This window comes from Lissotriton vulgaris, chromosome 2_1 (assembly GCF_964263255.1).
Source record: "Lissotriton vulgaris chromosome 2_1, aLisVul1.2, whole genome shotgun sequence".
NCBI classification, from domain to species: Eukaryota; Metazoa; Chordata; class Amphibia; order Caudata; family Salamandridae; genus Lissotriton; species Lissotriton vulgaris.
Genome location: NC_141687.1, coordinates 1179721060 through 1179747346, shown reverse-complemented (window position 1 = coordinate 1179747346; position 26287 = coordinate 1179721060).

Genomic DNA, 26287 nt, shown 5'->3' with positions numbered 1-26287 from the left:
TCTCATACCTCTATACCCAGTCCTTTCTGGTTTTCTGGGACACTCTCTTCTTTTGAAGGCAGTGTGAATTTTTGTCAGCTTCTATTCAATGGGATGAGGTGGAGCTTGCGGTGAAGTCCTTAGCTAATGGTAAGGCCTGTGGCCCAGATGCCGTGTCTCTTGAGTTTTATAAGACATTTTTGGATGAGATTCGGTGGGACTTGCTTAAAGTACTTAGAGCTGCGCAGAAGGGTATAGTGCCGGAATCTTGGCAAGACACTATTCTAGTTTTGTTTAAAAAAAGGGCAAACCTGAGCTGCTGCCATCATCTTTTCGACCGATTTCACTAATAAATAGTGGTTCTAAAATCTATTCGAAAACTTTGGCAGCCAGGCTAGCTCAGGTGATCATTCCCTTGGTCTCTTTGCGCCAGCACAGATTTATTCCGGGGCGGGACACGGCAGATCATGTTAGACAGGGCACAGGTCACGGCCTCTCCCCTCGGGGTGATCCTGTTGGACGCCGAGAAGGCGTTCGACAGGGTCTCCTGGGAGTTCTTGTGGGCCGCGCTCCAGTGGAAGTGATTTAGCACTGAATTTGTACAGGCGATTCAGGCGCTGTATTCCTCCCCAAAAGCTGCACTTCGTATCTCTGGCCAACAGACTAGCTCTTTTTCTATAAGTAGGGGCACGCAGCAAGGGTGCCCGTGTTCACCCTTGCTGTTTGCCCTTTATATTGATCCATTCCTGAGTAAAATAGAGGGCAACCAGGGCATAGCATCGATAAGGGCTGGCGATACTATGTATCATACCTTAGCATACGCAGACGATATAGTCGTCTTAACATCGGATGTTTCTTCTGCATTTAGTGCGCTTAAGGTTTTGGCTGAGCAATTTTGGGCAGTGTCAGGGTACAAGTTAAATTTATCCAAAACTCAGGTAGTTCAGACACCTGATATGCCATTGTCAGATGCTCCAGTCACAGAAGCCATGAATCTAGGGGTCCGAATAACTGCCGCAGTTGAAACCATTCCGGATTTAAACATTCTACCGGTGGTATAGGCGGTTAATACTAAATTAGAGCGGTTAGACCATCTTCACCTTTCCCTTTATGAACGATGCAGTGTCCTTAAAATGTTAGTAAAGTTTTTATATTTATTTAGGACTATTCCTTTAGAATTATCTCAAAGTAGTTTGATTAAGGCAGATAGGATTAGCTGTAGGTTTTTGTGGGGGTATAGGCGCTCTCGCCGGGCAGCTAAGTGGATGTGCCTTCCCCGGGATCGTGGTGGCTGGTCCGTACCAAATTTAGTATTGTATTACTGGGCAGTGATGGCTCAGTCGCTGGGAGTACCACTACTTGGAGATAAGGCTGTGGTGCCATTATGCAATCGTCCGACCATTTTTGAGATAGGCTTAGGTGCTGAGGCTAAGGGTATCCTGCTGGAGGTGCTGGGGCCAAGTTATTATAAAAGAACTAGATTCAAGGTTGTTATACCTGTGTTTGCCATCTGGCAGAAAATAAGGCGGAAACTATGTATCCCCAATCTCAATTTATATACCCCTTTTAAAGCTGCTCAACTTCTGCCTGGTATATTTCAGGATCAAACAATGTTTAGATGGCAAGCGCAGGGAGTGCGGGTGATAGGGGATTTAGTTGGGGATCGGCAATTGTTACCTTATGTTTCTATAAAGGACAAATTTCAGTTGCTATCACTGGATTTTTTTAAATATCTTCAGATTCAAAGCTTTCTTCATAAATACCTGAAGGGTGCACCCTCTATGTTAGACAAACTGCCTATTATATAATTGATTCAAAAAAGAGGTAGAATAGGAATGTTTTATCAGTATTTACTGTCTATTCTCCCTGATGATTTGCTGGCCCAAAGCACTAAATGGGAAGGTAAGCTTGGAAAGACAGGCATCGATTTAACACCAGTGTTGGAGCTTGCCAGTGAGGTGTTGGTTTCTGGAACCCTCAGAACCCAAAGCTATATGGCAATGCTGGATTTATATTATACACCGGCAAATATTTTAAAATGGGGCAGTAGAAAGGGAGATTCTTGTGCAAGGTTTGGGCTATTTGCAGCTGATGTTATTCACATGTTTTATTCTTGCCCATCAATTTCTGGTTTCTTGGCAGATATTGAGCATTTTATTAATACTACGCTTAAGATTAGGTGTATTCTGACTCCAGAACTGGTGATATTTGGCTTTGATTCTGGGAATAATGAAGATGTTAGAAATACGCGACATATATCAGCTCTTTTCAAGTTTCAAGTTTAAGTTTATTTTTATTGTATTTGATTTGATTATCCACTGGGAACCACAAATATTAAATATACAATATTCAATTCTAAACAGTTTTGTTTAAAAGTTTCATTCTAATACAAAGTTAAAAATGGTTTTAAAAATGTGTAAAAATTGTAACATACAAATTCGTTTGGCGGAGATTTACATAAAATAATCAGTTTCTGTACTGAGTTGATTCTACATTTGGAATAAACTGGTTGTAAAAACCTTTTCCTTGCCTTTACCACTATCGCATTTGGCAGGTAAACAATAAATGCTCCAAGTCCTGCTCTACACCATTACACATATTACAAATAAGATTTTCTTTTAGGTACCACCTAAATGTAATGGTTTTTACAGGAAGTATTGCGAATCAGAGCAGAAAAATCGATCTCCTGACCCCATGGTTTAGGTTAAAATTAATATACTGTTGAGATTTCTTATACTCTATGGATTCAGTAATATTTTTATATAAAGACAATTTAAAAAAATGCTGAGAGTCAAGGTCAAAACTTAGTCTTGGAGTAAAGTGCTTTAAGAAATGTTTCAGCTGGGCAGAAGTCCAAGATAGTTACAGCTTGATGTTAACCTCCGATAACTTGAAGGCAGATAGGACATTTCTTGAAAATACATGCTTCGATGATTCACGTTCAAATGTTTCTATTTTTAGCAGGGATCGGAGCGTTCCTTCTTCAGCATGGAGGAGATTATACGCCTACCTGATGATATTGGCGATTCCTCTGGCATAGGAGCTGGTTAATGAAAACTCAAGGCGGAGAGCTTGCGCTGGTACCGCCTGGGACAACTTTGTTAGTTTCCGTAGGATCTTTCCTTCTTTTAAGTCTAAAAAGCTCCATTGGCTTATTGGTATATATTTAAGTGCGTATGACAGTACTGGTGGAACCTTGGCACTGTATACCTTAAGCATAGCAGAAAAATGTCTTTGTCCAGATGCAGCATATAACCGTGAAAGTGCTCCCACATGCAGATCAGATTTCCGGGTCAAATTCAGAGTATGGGGCCTATTTTGCAAAGACTTGGTGAAGATTCTTCCTAAGTAGGTATATTCATTTACCACTTCCACCGTTTTCCCCCCTAGGGACCAGATGAATTTAGTGCTCCTTTTCCTTCCAGAGAATGGTACTATTTTTGCTTTCGAGATGTTCGGTATTAGGTAATTTTCCTCTGTATAGTTGTGGAGTGCCTAAAAGGCTTCTTTGCAGGCCAAATGGGGTTAGATCTAAAATAAGAACATCATCTGCATACAGCAAAGTATGTATTTCGTGGGAAGCAATTTTTGGTGGGAAGTTGCATGTCTGCTGAAAACATTGAGGCAAGTCGCTGAGATAAAGGGAAAACAATAGAGGAGCGAGAAGGCATCCTTGCCTAAGGCCATTTGGGGTCGGGATAGGACTAGTAAGACCCTTTTCCCTCCCCATTTGAACCTGGCACCAGGTATTTGTATGTAGTGATGATAATATATCTAGTAGTTTGTCCGGGATACCCATTTTGCAGAGTTTTCTCCAGAGTGTTGCTCTGTCCACTCTATCGAATGCGGTGGAAAAGTCGATATAAGCAGCATATACAACCTGAGATTTTATTATAACGTATTTATCTAAGACGGTTTTCAGGACAGCAATATTGTCGGTGACTGAGTGCTTTGGTCTAAATCCAGCCTGGTATAGGGGAATTTGTCCAGATGAAAAGGCCCAGTCCTTAAGATGATCTAAGACTGTTGCTGTAAAGATCTTTCCTGTTGCGTCCAAAAGGGCTATCTGTCTATAATTTCCAGGATGCAGCCTTGTACCCTTTTTGTGTATGGGTATTATAATGCTCCACTTCCAAGATTTGGGGATGTCTTCAGTAGTGAAAATGTAGTTGAAAAGGGGGGATAGCATCTTACTCCATTCTTTGGAGTTGCATTGGAGGACCTTAATTGGGATTTAGTCCGGACCTGTTGCTCCTGTTGTTCTCGCCTTTCTTATATGTAGCTCAATAGAAAATGGACTGGAAACTCCACTGTCTAAGAGTTTTATTTCTGGGTTCCTAGCAAAGTGGTGGCTCATTTCTGCTTTAGTATTTAGTTTATATAAATTGGCAAGATAGAGTTCCCATTCTGATGGAAGCACCGGGATAGCTTGTAATGCTTTTTTCGTGCCCATTTCTTTAGCGATTATATTCCAATAGGCACGTTGGTTATTTTGTTTCGCTGCTATCTGCAGGTCTACCCAATTCTTGTCTTGGGTTATTCTCTTGTTTTTTTCTTTTTCTCTCCTGCGTTGATTTTTCAATTTGTTGATTTCTAGCTGTCTAGCTGGTAATTTTTTCTAAAAACTGTGCTCTTATCAGTTTATTTAGATGATTTGTATTGGTAACTGACTTTGGTTTTTCGTTTTGATTCTTTGTTAGTTGCATCAACTTTTCCTGTAATTTTTGTGTTAGCTTTTTAATAACGATTTCAAAATTTGTTATCGGATTTGCTGAATGCATTACTTGCAGAAGTTGCGTTGAGTCGATTATGGTGATTATTTTAGTAAGAGTAGCTGAATTCCAATGAATCCGTCTTTGGGCTGGGTTTACCAGGACTGTACTATGACTATACATAATTTGATTTGACTGGGACAGTTGTGTTTTCCACTCTGTACTTAGCTGTAGAATCGCATGGTCACTACCATGAGCAAAATTAATTTTAAGTTGTAAGACTGATCCAAACAGATCGTAGCTACAGATCATGTAGTCCAGTAGTGAAGAATTACAGTTTCCCTGTCTTGTATTTGAGGCAGGGATGTCTCCTTCTACAGTGCCATTTAGTATTATTCCATTTAACATGGGTAGTGAGGCTATTAGGATCTTCCCTCTTTTATACGCCTTATTTTCTTTAGGAAGAAGTGGAATAGAGATTCCCAGGGCCTCTTCTGTGAGTAAGTTTGCCCATTTTAATAGTACCTCATTAGATATTTTCCCATTAAAATCACCCATAATGAGAAGCGATGGATAACCATGGTTTTCTATTGTTTGTTCGATGTCCTTTAGGATTTCTATAGTAAGTACATCCATTTTTACTCCAGGGGGGATATATATGTTATAAATTAATAGATCTTTTAAGGTTTCTGGAGGGTTTGTCTCGCACTTATTCTTGATACACTGGTGATTCTTTGAGTTAGTTGGAATTATTTCTTGTGCCCATTTGTAATCTTCATTTAATAAGATCGCTATCCCACCTTTCGCGTGTCCCCGATCGACCTGCTCTGCGGAGATATCATATACAAAATATTTCTCCTGATTGAAGTTTTGTGTAGACCAAGTTTCTTGGAGGCCCACTATTGCTGGAGAGTTTTTTGTTATTTCAGCCATTTTTTCTTTAGTTTTCCCCGCTATGTTCCAAGAGGAAATCGTCAAGCCTGTACTAAACAGAGAATTTGATATCCTTCATTTGTTTATTACTGTTCAGGGTTTCCGATATCCAGGAATGATCTCTCTTTGTTATTTCCATGCTGGGGGTATTTTTACTCCAAATTTCTCTTTCGCTATTCTTTATGGACACAAATATATTTTCGGCAACATGATCTAGGGGATTGATCATGGTGTTAAAAGATTGCCTCAATCGCTGCGTTTTGAGAGATACTTCTGCTGTATGTCTCTTTTGAGGTTCATACTTTAATACTGGGTCAGATCATAACCATATTTGTGTAGAGTCTCACTCTCCTGCAGTATAATTCCTGGTATTACTAGAGACCAAAATTCAACAATCGCTGTTGTCGTTTTTGTTTTTTTCCGGAAACATAACTAGTTTTATTTCATTTCGCGCTAATGATTGTAACGGCTGAATCTTTTGTAGCAGACTAATAATTCGGACACGGTTGAGTGGAGCTACATCAGAAGGGAATAAGTCTGTGATTTCCAGATAATTAGACCTAGTCTCCTCTGCTTGTGGATCCTTTTTCTGAGTAGAGAAAGTTCCTTTTGGATCTCTCTTAATGCCGGACTTGTCAGACCGTGTCCTGCTGATAAGAAATGTGTTGCCTTTGGGTTTAATTTACTCAGTTGGTTAAAGTTGTCTCTTTGGGTTTTCGCCGGCAACTTCTGCTCTTTTTTCTTCGTGGTCTGGGGCATTTCTGCACTTTCCTCTTGATCTAATAAAAGAGGGGATTTGTTCTGAAATCTTATTTTACGAACTTTCTTTTTCTTAATTCTTCTTAGCGCCTTTCTCCTTTTCAGTTTAGTCGTCTTTTGATTTCTTTTGTCATTAGCGCTTTCTAGGCCCTGTGTGTCGTCATTAGATAGCTCAATCTCGACAGTTGGTTTAAGATTAGATATAACAGGACTGTTCAAAGTGGAGTTGGATTTTCTTTTGGTGAAGATTGGATAGTAAGCTACAGGCTGTTTGGGAGACACTGATTTGGATTCCTCCTTGTAAAGGTTTCTGAGAGAGTATATCAGGTTAGGATCCTGTTTACCCTTAGATTTCATAATTTGTTTCCTTCCGGTTTGGGTTGCAGTTTCTTTTTTTTGAGGAAGAGGCATTTTTATTATTTCAACTTTTAAGTTATAAGAGTATTCCCCTTTACATTTACCACAAACTCCTGTTATTGTTGTTGACTTTATTTGCTCTTTCTTCCTTTTTTTCTCAATTAGAAATTTTAGTATTCCTAGTTGGGTATCCAGTGTTTGGTCAGAATTTTCTAATATGTTCCCTAGAAGAATGAGAACTGCTTCCATGATATTTTGCAGTGTAAACAAGGATTTGGATATTGGGGTGTAATCGTTAGAAAGACCTGTACTTTTAAAGAGAGAGAAATCTGGTGATTTTTCAAGGAATCCCTCTAGGTCTGATGATTTTTGTGGAGTACTGTTCTGGATATTCTGGGTTTCCTTTTGCGGTCCCATATGATATATTAAGTCTTTGATATTAATATCTGGACAGGTAATGTTATATTCCTGAGATTGTTGTATTTTGATGATTCCGGTATTATTGATCCTGATACAGTAGAGGTCGGAATTAACTCCTCCAGGTCGGTCAAGATACTTTTTTGAGGAACTTCAGGTATCCTTTTATTTTGAATTTGAGTTTGATGTGTTCCATCCTTTGCAACCTCTTTATTCCCTTTTTTTTCCTTAACTGTCTGATCTTTTTGTATTTGCCCCTGTTCATCTGGGTTTAATTCTGCAAAATACTTTTTAATCCTGGGAATTACTACAGACTTTCCAGCTCTTACCGTCTTGCCCGTACTCTTTCTAATTGCCTCTTCCGTTCCCATCCTCTTCATAAAGATGGTTCTCGATCTTAGTTTTTTATAGGCCATTACGGTGTAGTAAATCACTTAGTATTGTTTTAATTGTAGTTTGTACCGACAATATGTTACCTGGTGGAACTTGACTGCCCGTATGGTTAAAATGCTGCCTACTACCTTTGATCCAGCATTGAAGTAGATGCTCTTTCCAAATTCCAGTCAACACAGCCAGAGAGGTAAAGCTCCAAAGTGCCAGGACACAGGTGCGCCGCTCATGCAACACCAAAACTAGCACCCAGTTCCCGCTCCCTGGCTCTGTTTCTTATGAGGTTATGAAATTTTCATGCACATCAAACATTAGTTACCAGTCATTCGTTAGTTGGTTCTTGTAATATTAGTACCTCTGGTTACCCCTGGTGCGAGCAAATCCTATTAGTTTAGTTTAAGGCCTGCTTCCCAGTGAGGGTTTTTAGATCAGATCCCAAATCTTATTCATCCGTATGTTGAATACGAATGGCCACTTAGATAGATTGTAAAACCAATGCGAGTAGTCACTTAAAGATGGTTATAGAGGAGCCCTTTACGGAAATTTCACAAGGTTCTTATTCTGCTGCACTCAAAAGGAAGGGATTGCAGCTCCACGGGAAAAGTCCTCGCGGGATCCGCCACGTACCTGGCACCTCTCATGGGACAGCCGCGATCTAGGGACTTTTGCAGCCGAAATCCTTCTCACAGCTCCTTGCAGCTCCTGCTGCGCCCGGGGAGCACTCGCGGTTTAACCGCACTCGGGACACAGTTCGCAGCTCCTCACAGCTCCTGGTGCGTCCGGGGAGCCCTCGCAGTTAAACCGCACCCGGGACACCACTCGCGGCTACTGCCGCGTCCGGGGGGCTTTCGTGGCTCCGGCCGCACCCAGGACACCACTCACGGCTACAACAGCTTTTCCAGAAGCCAAAGTCTTGACTGCTGTTGTAAACCACAGCCACAGGCACTACCATACGTCCCTTTCCTTCCTCATTGTTGGGTGCTCCACACTCAGGTATACACAATGGACTTTGCAGGAGCTGACAGATTTTCCAGAAGCCAAAGTCTTGACTGCTGTTGTAAGCCACAGCCACAGGCACACCACTCACTGCTACTGCCGCATCCGAGGGGCCCTCGCGGCTCCGGCCACACCCGGAATGCCACGCGCGGCTGCTGCTGCTGCGTCCAGGAGGCTCTTGCGGCTCCGACCGCAGCTGGGAAACCACTCGCGGCTGTTGCCGCGTTCGGGGGGGGGGGACGCTCGCAGTTCCAGCCGCACCCGGGACACAGCACGGGTTCCTAACGTGTCCGGGATGTTTTCGGCAAGGGGACGGCCTTAGTCCGCGGCCGGGTGCTGCAGTCGGCGTCTTCCTCGGCTCGCCTCGTCTTGTTCCTCTCTCAAAGTTGCTTGACAGCGCCCTCCTTCCAGCTCTTTTGTTTATAGCTATGTCCCAGATTCGGTTGTGTATAACTTCTCAATGGTTGTCCTCTGAGGCTCCCACCTTTACAAACTGGAGAGCTAGATTACTAGCTATCCATAGGGTATACAGCGGTTAGCACGCATTTTTTACAACGCAGTGCTGTTACCACGCTACTTTTACCACGCAAGTCGTTACAACGACTTGCACTGGAGGCCGCTCCAGGATAGTAAATAATTTAATTTACTATCCAACTCCTTCCCTAGAGTCCACGGGGACTGGAGTTGGAATAGTAAATTAAAAAATTTACTATCCAGCGCCCCTCCACGCAAGTCGTTGTAACGACTTGAGTGGTAAAAGTAGCGTTGTAACGGTACGCGTTGTAAAAGTACGCGTGGTACCGTCATATATCCATCCATAGGCTTGAATTTTCAGTTTTCTCTCTTAAGGGTAGGAGGAGGAGAGAGATTGCATCTAGGATTTGGGCACCGGTTGAAGATTGGATTAATTGAAATGAGAGGATATTTTTATTCATGTTCCTCCATGTTTATTATTATTTTACTTGTTTTGAGGATTAGTATCTTTGTTCCTCTTTCCTGTTTCCTTTATATTTTTTGCTTTATTTTCCTGCAAGAACTGATCTTAATATTGATTGTTGTAATGAATTCAAACTTACTTTTTGTGATGTATTAATGCCATGACTGCATTGCTTGGATGTAAACTTCTGTCAATAAAATAAAAAGAAAAGAAAAACAATACACCCGCCCAAACTTTTGAGCTTGCATCTGTCATGATAATTGTGTCATCACCAGGCTCAAAACGATGTTGACTAGGAAACTATTCTGTACACTGTTTCAAGTCTGTAGATACTTTCTCGCATGATGCATCCCACTGAAAATTAACTCCTTTTTTCAACAACCCCCTCATCCTTATAGTTCTCTCTGAATATTCAGGTATGAATTTGGCATAATACTTCTGACATTCCTAAAAAAATTAACTACTACATGTCTGCAATAGGGGCTGGGCATGTTACAATTGGTCTTGACCAATTCGAGCCTTGATTAAATTCCCACAGATGTGATTTTGTGACCCAAAAATTGAATTTCCGTCAGATTGAATTTACATTTCTTGGCTTTTAACGGCAAAACGCTCTGCTTTAACCTCGAAAAAAACATTGTGTACCCTCTGATCATGCTCACAAACATTTCTCCCAAAAATCAGAACATTATCTTAATATTTCTTCACTCCTTGCACACCGTCAACGCCCTTTCCAAGTCTCTCGAGGTGGGACCAAAGGGCTTCCTCAGAAATTTATAGGTGCCAAATGAAGTCACATAAGCTGTTCAATCCTGAGAGGCCTGATGCGATTTCACCTGATTCTAAACTGATGGCAAATCAATAGAAATAAAGTGTGTTGCCCCTTTCAATGTTGCTAGCATTTCTGTAATGTTGGGCAGCAGGTAATAATCCATTACTACACACTCATTTAACTCACTCAAATCAACACAGAACCAATCTTCACCATTAGCACTCTGTATCTTCGACAACTACTTTCCATCTCTTTGTACATGGCATATTTTACAATCATGGGTATGCCTTTAAATTTACTCACTTTAGGCTCTGAGCCTTTACACACAAGAATATTTATTAACATAACCTTTAAGAGAACCTAAACCATTACAAAAAACTTCTGGAAACTCTCTCCCTCATAATCAGGCCTTCCCAAACCAACTTGATCAATATGTTCTATATAGTTTATTCTGACCGCTTGGTTTTTATTTGGGTCTAAGTATACCAACAGATCTCTCTGAGAGTTACCCCTCATTGAGACATAAACCTTGCCTGTGGTATTACTGCCTCTAAAGTGACTCCAACCGATAAAGTAGCCTAATAATGTGATGCGTTCCCACCATGTCTTTGGGGATGAATATTTGGTTTATCTAAAACTACTTTGCCTTTTTTTTCCTTTTAAGACATGTCAATTAAAATCAAGGTGATCTTTGCCACTGAGTCAAGCAGCTCACGTATCAAGACATCATCAACCTGAATGTATTCAAATGGGCCACTCATGTCACCATCACTTGTCTGTAAAATAATCTCTTCATCAATTTGATTTTCTTCACTTGCAATCTCCCTAACTTTCTTTTACAGATTACCACTCCTACAACATTTCGTAAAATGTCCTTTTCATCCACAAGACTTACAAACAGCTTTCCACCCCACATAATCTTTGTTGTTGGCCATATGTCCCACACCTAAAGAAAGTATCATGAAACTTTTTCTCTTCTTTTGACTGCTTTCACTCTTTTTCATTTTTACTCAAATACTTTGTCCCCTTCCACCTTTTAACTTTGAGTACATTCTTTGTTTAACTCTTCCACTCAGGCTTGGCTGTGTCTACTTGACTTAGCAACTGTTACCACCTCAGATAGAGAAGGGTTATCCTTTAACCAAAAACTATCCACTGCCTTCTCAATAGAACAACCCAACATAAACTTGTCTCTCAAACATTCCCCATTATTCAGACTAAAGTTGTAGTTGGACGATAGTTTCCTCAACACTGGAATACATTCTTCGCCAGTTTCTCCAGACCTTTGCAAGCAGTTGCCAACATTTTCTTTTTCGAGAACGGTAGGCACTTTAGCTAAATAACAAAAGTCAAGCTTTTTTAAACCAATTTGCAATTCATGTAAATCCTGTTGATAACTCTTGTAAGTGCTCCATTACTTCTTGAATCTCCGGGCCCAGACAATACATCTGTGAAGGGGTTTGGGTTCTGCACTCAGGGAGACACCACAATCCTTTCCATAATATAAAAATACTTTCTTCAATTTCCCTTACTTTAATACAGGTTCCCCTGGACTTGTTAAAAAAACTGAAGGACAACTAAAATTTTACATTATTAAATTTTAGGTAAGGATTTCCAAACACTCTAATTTTCAACATGATATCCGATCCCATAACAAACACAAGTATCCGATATTATATCCAAGAATTGCATCTACCTAAAAGGAATACAAGAAAAAAACAGTAAAACACCCCAAACTGTTACACAAGGGTTGAGATCCACACTAGATTTTGGTATGAAGAAATTCATCCAAACTAAAATGGTATATTATTCACTACTATAGTGTTGTGTCTTACTTTTAGTGAAATAAAGCATATCAACGGATTGACTCAATCCACATTGATATGAAGTTGAGTTGATTTCCTCCTTCAAATAGATTGATGACAGAGCCCAATCTACGGTTCCCAATTCAAAATGGTGCTCAGTGGACTTTATATATATCCAAGGTGACGGATCTCTGAGAACTGGAAGATGACGAGGAAGATCACATGAAGAAAAGCATTTAGCACAAGCGTGGTGTGGACCTACATGTAAATCCCAGATGATGGGTCTCTTGAGACAACACACTTCATTTCCACAGAGGTAATCCGTACTTCCAGGATAACCCAACAGCTGAAGACGATTGTGCTGTTTCCTTTGAGGCTGTAGACAGACAAGTGGTTGAGCACGTTCACTTTTGATTGAAGGACAGACCGACGTTAGTTGAATGCTGTCTTTCCATTGCAGACAATCAAATGCACTTGAGTCACTTCTTGCTTAACAGTGGAAGAGGCTCACAAAACAGGAAAACAGGGACAAAATTACGTAGTGCAAGTTTACTTGCCAAAAGTTTGGTTCCTTGAGGCAAAGATAATTGTAGAGTCAAATGTTTTAAAGCCTACAGATAATCGATGTAGAGGTGAAGAACATTAGGAATCGTGCAGGCCACCACCAAATGTAACAAAGTAGGTAGTAAGAGTGGCTTCAAAACAGGTAATTTATTAAGAACAAAGAGCTAAGCCTCATCCACCACTCCAGCACAGCTTCCATCAACCTTTCTCTAAAATCAAATAATCACACTGCCAGCATTCTACTCAGTACAGATCTAAAATTTTGAACATTGCATCCCCAGCAATCTAGACAAGAAGGTACCACATGGAGCATGGTAATACGATCCACTTTGCTGCTGATTGGTATGGATTACGCCAAAAATAGATCAGGTAAGGTTCAAACAACATCTCTCAGCACGTGGAAAAAAACATGAGTTCTGGGAGGAATGGCTAGAATTTAAATATTGGCTCCAAAATCCGTTGAAATTTACAATCTTTACTGCTTTTCACGTTTTTTTTTCAGTTTAACAAAACGTCACATGTAGTGCAGATGATCTTCCTACAAAGAATTGTTTTTTTTAGACTATTCTCCCACTAAAAGGGTTCCTTTTCGCTGAGATGCGTTTTTTTGGGGAAAACTAAATTTTACAGATTTTTTTGGCATTAATTTTTCCACTTTCAAAATTTTTGATACTCTCGAGAACTTTGCAAAGATTTTTAAAACAACTCTCAGACTTCAGGGAGGGAAATATTTGCAACTTTGCTCGCCCTAGCTCTGAGATACAATACCTGCGGTTTACAGGCTCTATCAAGATCTTTACAGTCTTCTTTGTTTTTTAATTTCTTGAGGACTGATTTCCCTACGTTAGTTTGCTTCAAACGTTTTGCTATTGAGACACCTCAAACGAACCAGCAGTACAAAATTACAAAAATATACATTTTTACATCATCGCAGGTGTAAAGTGGTTTTTATTACAAATAGTAAAGAAAAGAGGAAAAGCGGGAAATCTGATTTGGTGGAACAGTATGTATTAATTTGTATCTTAAGGACATCTCTTTATGTGAGTGCGGGTTCACCTATAAAGTAGAAGCAGTTAAAGGGAAACATTGCCTTTTAAGCATGACTTTTAAAGACACTTCCAGTACATTAATGAGATTTTGATCTTAAAGATAACAGTAATTTTAAAGTCAATTGCAGGAATTGCACAGCCGGGTCATATTTTTTTATGCACCCATGCAATGGCAAATTATTAAATATCAGAATGGATTTACAATTCCTTTCTTCTGTACTTCACTGTGAATAGAAACATAAGAACGTATGTTCTATATGTGTCTCTGCTTAACCAGCTCTCGGCCTAGAAATATAATCCTTGCAAAGAAAGGAGTTATAATTTCTCGAAATGTTTCCGTGCAAACTGAGGCTAACTGCATTGAGCATTTATTTAGTTTCAAATTCTTTTTGTTGCAGAATCTATAAATTGGATCATCTGTAGGTGTATGTAGTGCAGGAGGTAGATGCACCGACTTCTCGTGGGGAGATTTGTGGACACAGTTTGTAGGCTTGGTTCAAGGAGGGGATGCCCACTGGTTGCCATGGTTGATGAAGCTGAAAGGATATGAACGTTTTCAGGGAAAATTTTAATGCATCACTAGAAGTGCTTTATTTAAGCTGGTGGTTGCCAGTAGGGGCAGCCAGAACTCATTTTTAGGGCCCCGGGCTTATTTTTCCTCATCAGGCAAGAACAGCGAGAAAGAGAGGGAAAAACACCAAAAATGGAAAGAAGGAGGAAGAGAAAGACAGAAAAATGCAATAAAAGTAGAAATTAGGAACCTGCAAGGGCGAGATAAAGGTGCGCAGAGTTCCTGGTAGTAGATCAATGAGGCAGATTAAAGACTACGGAGTCTTGGTATTGGGCACCACCATTTAATTTCCCCTGCCACTGGGTCCTGAGCAGAGCTTTGGGCATGGGCACTCATTCTTTTGCAAATCAAGCACTGACTGGTGTTCTTATGTGGACAGAAAGATTGCCCTGGAGCATGGGTGTTTGCTCCTCAAAAAAAGTCAGTCTCAGGAGCCGGCCTGTTTTGTACCGAGAGTAGCAGTCAAAGAGTATTGCGTGGATTTTTCTTCAAAAATAGTTGTGGGTAGAATTAGTAAGGCAGAGGACAGGATCATGACTTAACTTAGACTACAGTCTTGACTTAGGGCTTGATTTAGAATTTGTCAGACGGGTTGCTCTGTCACAAACGTGACGAATATCCTGTCCACATTACTAGACATGCATCATATCATATGGCACTTGTAATAAGGTGGACAGAATATTTGTCACATTTGCGACGTAGTATCCATCCATCCAAATTCTAAATCAGGCACTAAGGCTTGTGCTTTAACTGTCAGCCAATGGGGTGGTATATATAATGTATTTTCTTTAGTCTTGCTTTGGTGTTTTTGGAACTTGTGTACGCAATGAATCAGGCCATCAAGAAAGCCAGAGTAGATTGCATTCTTATAGACAAGTATGGTGTTGAGTATGGTGCCGACTATTCTTGAGCATTTCTGTTTAAGTTCAATGAAATCTAAGGGCCTAATTACAAGTTTGGCGGGCCATCGGACCGACAAACATGTGGTGGCGGTCCCGGGTTGGCCAGATTGGCGGTCCACCCAATGTGTTACGAAGATGGCTGTGGGACCACCACAGGACTATTGCAACCATCAAGCATCATAGAACCTGCGCCAGTGGCACGGCAATCTGAGTCCTTAATATGCTGGCTATGCCACTGGGGCTCCACCAAGCATATTTGGAGTTTCCTCACCTCCACAGTCTTCATGGCGGTGAGGCAGCCATGAAAACTGTGGCGGTGAGGAAGCAAAGGGGGCCCTAGAGGGTCCCCTGTTGCCTCAGGACCAAGGGGTGCCTGCAGTGGGGCACACGTTAAGCCTCCCTGTGTGCAGTCATACCCTTTCCTGCATTGAATGGACTTTATAGTCCCTGCCGTGTAGGAACTGGCTTTGGCACTCCCATTGTAGTGCCTTTTTAATAGGCAGCACTGTGAAAACGCCAAAAAGACCGCTTGCCTAACCATGAGATTACTCGTAATCTGGCGGGCAGGCAGTGGTCGAGTTTGGCACTACTGGAGTGAGGTGCTGGTGTGTCTGCCCGCTCCAGGACCGCCAAACTTGAAATCAGGACCTAAGTGTGAACCATTTGGATCTAGATGACCTGTTGTTGGCTATGCAGACATTCTACCCCATTCTTCAGAATCATAAGAGTATACTCATAATAGAGTTATAACAAAATCTATGTCCCGAAGTTAAATTGATTTAGTGTCAATGGATTAGCCACAGCAATACCGTTTACACATTTAAAGTGACCGAATACTGCCAATAGATTCCATTATGAGCAAATAGTGTCCTGTGTTTTCAGTATGTATAGATAGATGGGACCTTACCACACAATCCCTTAAATTTAAAGACAAACAAAGCTTTGCTTAGCTACCCAGGTAATCCCTTACCAGATTCCAATGTTTCTTGAGAAGCTTTTTTATTTCATTACTCTTAGTTTAGAATGTCGCTCACAGACCTTCCTGTAATATCCTCAGGTTATGTCTTTATGTTCCTTTTCACCTTCCAACTACCTGCTCAGCCAGTTTGAGTGTTTTGTGAATAATGTTAGTGCGATTGACATGAATGTACTATTTGGGTGCCTGGTGTGAGTGTTGTCAGTTGGTAGAGAGGCTGAGCGGCTAGCAGGCTGCTCATGGTGGGGCTTGCTGTAACTTCTACTTATGGACTTAATAAATCACATCAAACTCAACTTGGCTATGTCTTCTATGTCTCCTGAACATGTGGGGCCAGCCCACTACATTTTGGCGATGATCTTGATGGTATTTATCCTCGCTCAATGTGCCAACTACAAGGAGTTAAGCTAAAGCTGTTGGGCCTAAGAAGTAAGGAATGTGGAACAAGAAACAAGATACTTAAGATAAAGGAACATGGACAAGCGCGCCTCGATGCCCCATCAGTGTCCACTACACCAGACAGCCCCAGCCCAGGCATGCTGTGCCTTGATCTATGCATCTACAACATCTATAAATATGTTATCAAGGCTGCCTCCATCCTGCAAAAGATCCTATACCACCAAAAATGTCTACAATGACACAACAAGCGTCTACAGCGCCTCTGAAGCAAGGTTATCACAGCTGCCTGATTTTCTGCCTCAAGTGCGTTCTGAGGCGATTCTGTTTGGCGAAAGGCTTTATTTCTCCAAGTTTGTCATCTGAGACTGTGTACAAGCCCTTGACTTTTCTTTCTCTGGGACTTTATGGATAGTGGATATTCAGCGTGTCTCTGGTTAGCGCACCACTGCTGTGTACTCTACTTCCACCAGTTTATTTTCAGCTAGTGGTCCTTCAACGTATATTGTGCCATAGCAAATGGCTACAGTGCCTCAAGAAGCTAGTGATCCATGACTTAAAAAAAAAAAACGCCAGTGAGCTGTTTGTGTCTTCAAATTGCCTGGTATTTCTGCCTGCTGCTTTGGAGCCAACTGGGTGAGAAAAATTCAGTTTTCAATCTAATTCATGTGTGTTCTGTTTTCCCTACAATGTGGTCTCTCGAGAAACAGTTATGCTGTTGTTTAAAATTTCAAATAAGGCTCGCGCACCTTACCTGGTCCATGGTGTCGCACGGAGCAGATATAAAGCCTATTCATTACATCTGCGATTCTTGCAGGTCTTCTATGCTGCCTTTTGATGCCTTGCAGCACGAGCGTGCTGGGAGCCACCCGGCATGCGTCTCCTGTGCATGCCGCCATCTTTTGATTGGAGGTTCCAGCCACTCTTTGCAGCTTCAGATTGTCCCAGGGAATTGCGTCGCCATCCACGCTCTGCTTTTGTCAGTAAAGTTTATTCGAGTTCTAGAGGACAGCAAATTTCCAAACGCCTTGATCTCTTCTTTTCCCTCATGGCTTCTACTGCAAGGCACGGTAAACGCAACAGATGACATCTTCAGCACATTGAGTACCATTTTGGTTGTTTTTTTTGCTCATGGCTTCGAATACAATGCACAGTACTCTCAAAAGACCACAGCTACAACATTCGGTGGGGAATTTGTGTTCTCTTTTGTTCATGGACTCTGAACTTTGCTGCAGATAGTATGGAATGTTCCGATTTCATAAAAAGACCTATTGACCTTCAGTTGCCATTTTCTCTGCAGCTTTGTTCTTCTCTTTTGCAAGTGCCACTCTTTTCCTTCGAAGTGTTATGTTACGTTGTGTTATGTTATGTTAATATCTATTTCTAGAGCGCGCGTACACCCGTAAGTTTCATTGTGCTATTTGCAAGGGACACAGAGCACAGAACTCTAAGCGTAGGCCTGCTTGAATAGCCAAGTTTTCAGGGACTTCCTAAATGTCAGAAGATCATGACAGTGTCTAATGGATGGCGGAAGGGAGTTCCAAAATGTGGCTGCCAGATAGTGAAAGCAGCTACCTCCTTGACGTTTCTTCCTAAATAGAGAACGGTTGCTAGGCCAAGGTGAGCAGATCGTAGGTTGCGCGGAGGTTTATAGTTGGTGACCAGATTTCTGATGAATTTGGGGCCGTTGTCATGCAATGCCTTGTAGGTAATACATCCCGCTTTAAAGGCGATCCTTTGAGCCACTGGCAACCAGTGGAGTTTTTCCAACCCCGCTCTGATTGATTGCAACTTGGGTTTTTCCAGATAAGTCTGGCCGCCTGGTTCTGGACAATCTGGAGGCGTTTTAGCAAACCTACTGGAAGGCCCAGGTAGAGGACATTCTAAAAGTCCAGACGGGAGAGTACAAGGGCTATAACTACTTGAATACGTGCTGAGTGTGTTAAAAGGTGAGTAATTTTTCAGATTTTTCTAAGTTGGAAGAAGCTGGAAGATACAACAGCTCCTACCTGTCCTTTTAGTGAAAGGTCTGCGCTAAGCGTGATCCCTACGCTTTTAACCGAATGGGTCTTAGTAGGAGGAGATCCCATGTCAGGTGTCCAGAAATGTCGACCCCAACTCAATTCGCTTTTCCCGGGCAAGACTAATTCTGTCTTGCCCGGGTTGAGTTTAAGATGGTTCAGGTTCATCCATCTCTGTATATGTGACATGGTTGCCTGAAATTCGGTGACCGAGTCCGTAGTGTTTAGAGGAATAATTAGCTGGAGGTCGTCAGCGTAGTTAAAAATAGTAATTTTGTAGTTTTTTAAGGAATGTAACAGCGGACGAAGGTATAGGTTAAATAATAAAGGTGATAGAGACGAATCTTGAGGCACCTCGCAGGTAGATGAGTCCTGGGTGCCGTAAATGTCCCCAATCTCACTGATTGTGTGCGATTCGTGATAAAGGAGGCTATCCAGTTCATGGCGGGACCCCTGAGGCCGGCCTGCCCAACACGGTTCATCAGTATGTTATAATCAACCACGTCGAACGCGGCCGACAAATCGCAGAGTACAAGGGCCTGGTGGATGCCCTTGTCCGCGTTAGATATTAAGGTGTCCTGAACTGCCAGAATCACAGTTTCTGTGGAGTAAGATGGCCGAAATCCTGCCTGATTCAGCTCCAAGTATTCAGAATTTTCAATGAAGTTGGACAGACCTCTAGATACGTGAGCCTCAAGGAGTTTGGACAGGAAGGGAAGAAGAGAGATGGGCCTATATTTGGCCGGGTCCAAGGGGTCTGCTCCAGGTTTTTTCACTAGTGGGATCACTGTGGCGTTCTTAAAGTTGCCGGGAACCTTGCCTTGTGAGAGTGATTCATTTAAAAATGGGAGGATGCCTAGTGGGATGGCTGAGCAAACCTCCTTAAAGATGTGTGGTGGGCATGTATCATTGGGTGTACCAGTTTTGACCCGGGAAAGAAGTTCTGAGAATGTTTTGGCATCGATAAGGGGAAGGGCATCCAGTGTGAAAGGATTATGATAGATATTGTCTATAGAATCCAGACAAAGCGGGTTTTGGATACTCTTTTTTATAGTAACAATCTTGTCTATAAAAAGTTATTTAATGAATTACACAGTTCCTGCGTGGGAGCCAGAGGAAGGGCTGTTCTTTCACTATTACATAAATTGTTTACTATTTTAAAAATATCCTTGGATTTGTTCTGGGAATTTAGGATTTTTGCTGAGAAATAATCTGTTATGCTTTTTAAAATAATCTTTTGATAATTTCTGCGAGCAGATATAAATTCTTCCTTGTCTTGTGGCTGATATTTTGCTCTCCACTTTCTTTCTTTCTGGCGCACATTGATTTTTAGGTTCTTTAGGTCTGAAGTGAACCACTTATGGGCGTCCATGCTCCGTGTGCGAGAGAATTTCACTAGGGGCAGGTGGGTGTCAGTGGCCTTTGAGAGCCATTGTGAGATCCTCTCCTCCATAAAATCTACATCCTTACAGATTGTAGGCAGTGTAGATGCCAATGTGTCTAGGAAGGCTGTTGTGTTAATGGCTTTCCATTTTCTAGTTTCTCCACCCGCCTGGGGTGGTGGTTTGGTATGCCCACTGATAGTAATTGTGAACTGTATTAGAAAATGGTCGGACCAAAAGCAGGGTGTAATGGAGGGAGGTGAGAGTGAAAGGTTATGAGACCATATTTGGTCCAGACTGTGACCTTTTACATGGGTGGGGGAGTGAATGTGCTGGGTCAAATTGATGTTTAAGAGCAGATCTTGGAGTTCCATTGCCTGGGCATCACCAGCTGTGTTATCAAACCAGTAGTTTAGGTCACCGACCAGGAGCATTTTCGGAAAGATCGTCACAAGAGATGCTATCAGTTCTGCTAGGGATATCGGGAATGTGCCCATAGTTTGAGGGGGGCGGTAGAGCAGGGCAAGTAATAGAGCGCCGCTGTCCGTATCGGTTTTAATGACTAAGTTCTCAGTGTCAGTTAGGATCAATGAGGGAAGCATCATGAATTTATGATCTTTATGAATGATGGCTGCTACCCCCGCCCATTTTACCATTAGGACGGTTCGCTGCCATGATATAGTACTCGGATCTAAGTGCTGCTAAAATATCCTGTAGTGAATCTTGGGTAAGCTAAGTTTCTGTAACCAAGAGTATATCAGGTTTTTCGGCAGTAAGCAGTAGAAATATATCGATTTGGTGCTTAACCAAGGAGCGGGTGTTGAGGTATATACAGCGGAGTTTTATTTGGGAATTGGTAGAGAGGTGAGTGATAGTGGCATGAGTATTACTATATTTGGTAGAAGAGTTGGGTAGTGTAACTTGAGAGATACCATTGGTTGAGGTACGTCTCAGTATGTGGGGGGCCAGTGGGGAGCAGAGATGGGTGGGGGTCTTAGGGAGAGTAGCTTGCTAGCCGAATATATCCTTTTTTGGCCATAGTCTGTGGCCCCTGGTCCCGGCCGGGCGCGGACGGGCACGGACGGGAGCAGACGGGCTTGCCTTTGGCGCGCCAAAGTGTTCTTGGGTTTCTAGGTACGTCTGTCCCTCCTCATTACGATGACAGGCACACCAGTGACATTCTAGACTTATTAACTTTACTGTGCAAATTGTTGTGTTTTTATCAGCTGTTTGTAGTTATTCAAAGGAAAAACGAAGTTTGTGTTTTGTATGACCTGTTATATGCACATTGCTTTGCTGGTGTCTTTTGTTGTGTCTACATACACTCAGCACTGTACTACTTTGGGGGCTTATGCATGTTCTCTTTTCAGATGTAGTATCCCTGCCTAAGGGATGGAAAGAATGTCTTAGTCCCATGTCTCTTTTTCACGTTATTGTCACTGATTAAGGGTGTATTCCCTTGCAACGTTTGGTATGGGTTTTAGCCCCATTTCCACATTGTTTGTCTCCACATCTTTGCTGTTAAACCTCTAGCTGTTTGGGTTGTGGGGAGTTTTTGCTCCATTTTCATAGTTGGATACTTCCTTTCTTTTTGGGTCTGTTTTGGGGTGTCAGTCCCACCACCTCGTTCAGTATAATGTTGTACGTAAGTCGCCCAGCGCTTCACCTTGCTGTGCCCAGTGTGTAAGCCGCACAGTGCCTCACCTTGTCATGTTGTGTGTAAGCTGCCCTGTACCTCACCTTGTCATGTTGTGTGTAAATCACCCTGCACCTCACTTTGTCATGTTGTGTGTAAGTCACCCAGTGCCTCACGTTGTCATGTTGTGTGTAAGTCATCCCATGCCTCACTCTGTAATTTTACGTCAAGTTTTGTCACTATCTTATCTGCCTTTACGGGTCCAATAAATATTCCCTTGGGGTATACTACAATCTTTTTCTTGACATTTCAACAAGCCCAGGTTCTGTGAAATAAAATGTTGCACCATTAGTTATGGGTACTCAATCTTATGACTTGCTGTTCACCACATGTTTCATTTGTGAGTGTCTAACTCACTGAGGCATCCTAATGTTTATACGGTTCTGGCAGTGTTTTATTCTACAGTAGGTGAATACGAAGTGACACAGTGTGAGGGAGCAGTGTACACTGTGTCTGGTGTTCTCCTTTAGGATTCATAAGGATGATTGGATCATGTATGAGTAAGGCATTATACAGTGCATAATCAATATTAAACTGCGTGTCTCTTAGGGTGCTGAATATGGAGTGGAGTGCTAAGTGACTGAAGAGCTAGGGGGTTGTTGTTTTTAATGTTGGTGGTGGCACAGATGTTGTGTTTGTTTCTTGATGTGGGGACAGGTGAACAATGGGTTGTAACTGTAATTACTGTGACACACAGTCATGGTTATGAAGATGGGGAAAGAGATCCTGGAATTTAGAGACTGGGGAGAAAATAAGTGCAAAGGTGAATTGATACGTGAGTTGGTAAGGAAGGCAGAGCAATTAGTGTGTGGGGTGCTGTAGAAGGATAAGGTAAGGTGGTCCAGAGGAACGTGGGTGGTGTGAAGGAGTAAAATGGTTAGGACACAATTCTTTATTTTACAGCATGCTGTGTATTTACAGCAGCCTTATAAATTTGATTGAGACTGGCCCAATTGCATCACATTCAGCCTTTGGTGGTCTGTTTTGTGGCTGTGACCAAGATTTCTGAAGTCTGGGGTCAAAGACACATAGCCACTGAGAAATGAAGAGAGAGGTCAACTGCTTCATAGCATTTGTGACATAGTTGTTACTCTGTGGGACAACTGGTGACCTTTGAGATATGTTGTTCATAGAAAATGATTTTAATGTAAAGATTTGAAGTTTTCTTAAGATTGCTGAAGTCTCACTATCTGTGGCTATAGGATGACATTGATGTAGCCAGGGAGAGAGTGGCACATGAACAGCAAGTCACAGACTATTGGGTAGGAAGACATAGACAATGGGTCAAGAAGACATTGACAGAATGCAAAACATAGGAAGATGTGCCCAGAGACAATGAAACATAAATGACATACAAACATAAAGGAGCACATAAACATTGATACTGATGCTAGAATGCAGACATTTTACAGAGACTCATGTATAAAAAGCACAGAGGCACACTGCCAGTACATTAATATACACCCAAACCAAGCCTGCAACTGGAATAGAGCATTGAAACATATTGTGCTTTACAAATACAGTAGCACTACTCAAGCACTACAAAATCCTATTCACTAACATATGTGCAGAGACCTCTGTCTCTACCATTACTATCTTTTCTGTGCGGAGGTCACCGCCACACGTGCAGAGATCTCGGCACATATAGATCTACATTTTAGTAGGCAGGGGAATGGCTGGCAAATTGGGATTCCTTACAGTGCAATAGGAGAGCTTAAAGAGGTTAAGGTGGGGTTTAGAGAGAGACATCCAAATAAGACATCCACCCACAAATCAGTAAGCCCATTTCTATTCACAAACCACTCTTTCAAAGCTACTACAGCCACAAAGGTCCCACAGCAGTAGTAAATTTGCTCTAACCCATCCATGGAGTAAGTCCTGCACCACACAAGGTCACTCACATGTACTGCAACACACCTCAATAGAAAATATTGGAACAAGAGACAGGAAATAACACCCAATAGGAAATAATGTAAATTAAAGATAATTAATCTCATGTTTAAAATAATCTATCTTATTTTAATGTTACATAAAAGTAATACCTAACTATTGTATTATAAAATGCAATACTGCATCTATTTAAAATTTACAGTTAAACAGTTAAATTAAACAATTATATTTTTATTTAAAAAAATGAAAAAGAAAATTAACTCTACACTTACCGTTTAATTTTTTTTTATACATTCTAAATAAAAAGAAACATTTTGTTAGTTTTGTTTTAGAATTATTCTTTAAGAAATATTATTTCCTAATTAAATAAATATATTTTATTTATTTATTACATTTTAAAGGTAATGTGTGCAGCATTTATTAATTCTAGATATATTTTACATTATGTTACATTTACATTTTAGATGATTTTATTTAAAATATATTTTCTAAAAAATAATAATCTTTATTAAATGTACCTATTTGCTGCCATAAGAAGATCAACGCTATGTTGTTAGAGGTCTTCACCTACCTCTGTAAATCTATGCATGGATCTTTACAGTTGGAAATCCTGGTGTAGGAGGTTCCACCAGAGGATGGAAAGAAGTAAATCTAAACCTAAGAGTACCTTTACACTCAGAACAGGTTTGCAATAAAAAAGTGTAAAGTTACTTCTAGGTGTGTTAGTAAATTTACGCATGAGTAAATCTACTCCTCCATATTTACTTTTGTGACCAGGCCCCTTAGAGGTTAGGAAGGAATGATAGAGATGGCCACTAGGTGACTCCACAAGGAAGGATGGATGAAAATGCAACTGTGCAACAACAGTGAGTAAGATTCTTCCTCTTACAGGACACTGCTACCAAAAGTTATCTTCAAATATTTTGTCTTCCTTTTCCACTTATATAGTGAAATGGGAAATGTGTCCTTCTCAAGATACGAAGAGGCTCCCTCTTGTAAAGCAGATTAAGAAATCTGCTGTGCTCGAAGCCTTTACCATTATTTTGAGCAAAGAGGACTTGACATGAAATCCTGTAGTCTTACTGACAAAAGTCTTCAACAACTCGATATATATGTGAATAATTATGATCCATTCCATCTGCTCAGTCTTTTAAATCAAGCATTTGCAATATCCCCCTATGGCACGGAACCATGACATCCTTTCATCTACCTATATAAAGCCATAGAAAAGTGTTAAATAATCCACAGGAACTGGTGGGAATGCAGGTTGATTTATTAAACAGCACAGCAACATAAACAGTAGTCTCTTGGTCCACAGGAACAGTGCAACTGACCTGTAGGCAAGAACACAGTAGTGTTCTAAGAACACTTAAAGAAAAACATGCAGGATTTAAAGGTACAGGAAAATGCAATGAGGTGAAAATGTAACACATCTCCCTTTTATAAAAAAAAGAAAAAAGGTTAAGAAACATAATCATGAAATTTCACAGGAAACGATCTGGGGCGATTAGATAACTTAACCCTTGAAGCAATGGAACTGCTGGTAGGCTTGGGAGCAGCGGAAATGGAAGTTTGGTGCACAGTGGGACACTTTGCAACCCGCTTAAAATTCCATAACCTGCCATCCTGGGTAATGACACTATTTCTAAAAACTTTTACAAGTTTCATTGGCTTACTAAACTTATCAGAACATTTTGAAAGAATACCAGGTCTCTTGATCCTCACCACATCTCCCACAGAAAAATCAGGAGATTTAACGTTCCACTTTCTGTCATACCACAATTTACTTTTAGATTGTTTATTCTCAACTTTCTGAGATGCTTGTTCAACCAACTCTTGTGAAAACGACTTGTTGAGACATTTATCCCTGAACCACCAAGGACAAATGGTAGAAGCAGGATCACGTCCTTTAAGCAAACGAAAAGGACTGACTTCAGTGGTTGAATGAGGAGTAATTCTGTAACACCACAACTTTTCTCTTAAGGAAGTTTTCCAATCTGACCCAGACTTGCAGACCTCAGATATAAAGCCCTTCAAAACTCTATTAAAACGCTCCACCAAACCATTTTCATGTGGTTCATAAAAAGAAACAGTGTTGTGCTTGATGGAATGTAATTTGAGAAAACCCTCCATTTCTAGTGAGGTAAGTTGCACGCCATTATCCGTGACCAAAGTGGACGGACAGCCCTCTCTAGAAAAAACTTCCTTAAAAAATTCTACCACAACATTGGTGGAAGTAGAAGAAACAAATTTAACTTCTGGCCATTTTGAGTGGTAATCCATAAGAACAAGTGCATAGCGGGAATCAGAGGGAAGACACATAAAAGGACCAGAAATATCAAAGGCAAGTTTTTTCCAAGGCAAAGTGGGCCAAGGGGTCGTCTTCAATGGAGAAACATTAACTTTCAACATTTTGTCGTTTCCTACACAAACAGAACACTCCCTGACCTTGTGTTCAACCAAACGATCCAACGATGGCCACCAGAAATAATTCCTAATCAATCTTTTCATGGCCGACATCCCTGGATGTGATTTATGTGCAAGATCTAGAATCAAATTTTGTATATCAAACGGTGGAACACATTTACCAGATTTAAAAACTAAATCATTCTCCAACTCAAGCTCAGTTGAAATATTAAAAAATGGCATAAAATTTTCTTTTAACAATTTTTTATCAGGCCAACCTTCCAGAATGAATTTTTTTATATTTTGTAAAGTGAGATCTTTTTCATCAGCAGTTTTCCATAAGTCTTCAGAAATCTCATTGAAAGAGGTAGAAAGGA